Source organism: Triticum dicoccoides, chromosome 4A (genome assembly GCF_002162155.2).
Source record: "Triticum dicoccoides isolate Atlit2015 ecotype Zavitan chromosome 4A, WEW_v2.0, whole genome shotgun sequence".
NCBI lineage: Eukaryota > Viridiplantae > Streptophyta > Magnoliopsida > Poales > Poaceae > Triticum > Triticum dicoccoides.
In genome coordinates, this window is record NC_041386.1 from 536,066,744 (window position 1) to 536,067,775 (window position 1,032).

At 43.5% G+C, this 1,032-nt stretch overlaps 1 non-coding gene across 1 annotated transcript; it reads left to right on the plus strand.

The window, feature by feature from the left end:
* The first annotated feature begins 319 nt into the window (after nucleotides 1-319).
* Nucleotides 320-392, plus strand: TRNAR-UCU. Its single transcript has one exon. It is a non-coding gene; the product is annotated as a tRNA-Arg (tRNA).
* The last annotated feature ends 640 nt before the right edge of the window (nucleotides 393-1,032 follow it).

Here is a 1,032-nt window from a genome sequence, read left to right on the forward strand (position 1 = left end):
AAACAGTGAGCCACTTGTCACCACAAAAAGAAGGTATGGGTGACCTTTGTGACAAGTACCCTCTAACTAGTGATCTCGGGTGTGTTAGCTCTTCCTCGTCATGTTTTTTTTTTAGATGCTCATCATGTTCCTCTTAACAACGTCTTAGTAATTTGGGGCACAGGCCGAAATGCAAAATAAAGTTATACAGTTTTGAAGAACCATTTGGGTATAAGAAAAGACCATACCTTCAAATTTGAAAGAACAGCTATGTTTAAGTATGTTTAATGCGTGATCAACTACTCCTCAGAAAGAGATCTATTAACCTACGCCAAACCAGGCGCTCGTGGCCTAATGGATAAGGCATTTGACTTCTAATCAAAGGATTGTGGGTTCGAGTCCCACCGAGCGTGATTATTTTTATGTTATTATTTCTGATATTTTTTCCTTACGTACACTTCTCCAAAAAAATTGTACAAATACATACAATCTATGTTATTACAGTATTTTTTTCTTACCTACAATTCTCCATTTCTTTTGTACACACACACTATATGTCGCTAGCAAAATACATGATAGAGACCATGAAAAAAAAAACATGATATGGATCCTGGCTCGACATTCATAGTCGTATAACTCGGGGCGGGCTTGATCGCACAGTGGATGTCATAGGAGACATTGTTCTATATGAAAGGCCCAGCGGGCTAACAACTATTATATCAAACCCCACACAGAACGTGGTTTCAAAATTATTTACTTTAGTGTAATGCCGTCCACTCTAAATTTGTTGGTTAGTGGAACCGAGGCCCTTGGTTCGCTCGATTGGGTGAGTTGTTGGCGACTAGGGTTTCCATCCCGTTCCACCTATCCCTTCCTCTTCCCTCTTGCTGCCACCCTAGTCGATCATCGGGCAATCCAGTGCTGGCACTGGTGACGATGGCGGCGAGGAGCTCGTAGCTCCGGCCCCTCACGGAGGAATGCAGATCCTATGGCGGTGACGTCTTTCGGCAGGAAACGCTCGCCGGAGGTTGCTGGTCGGAGGCTCAAACGCAT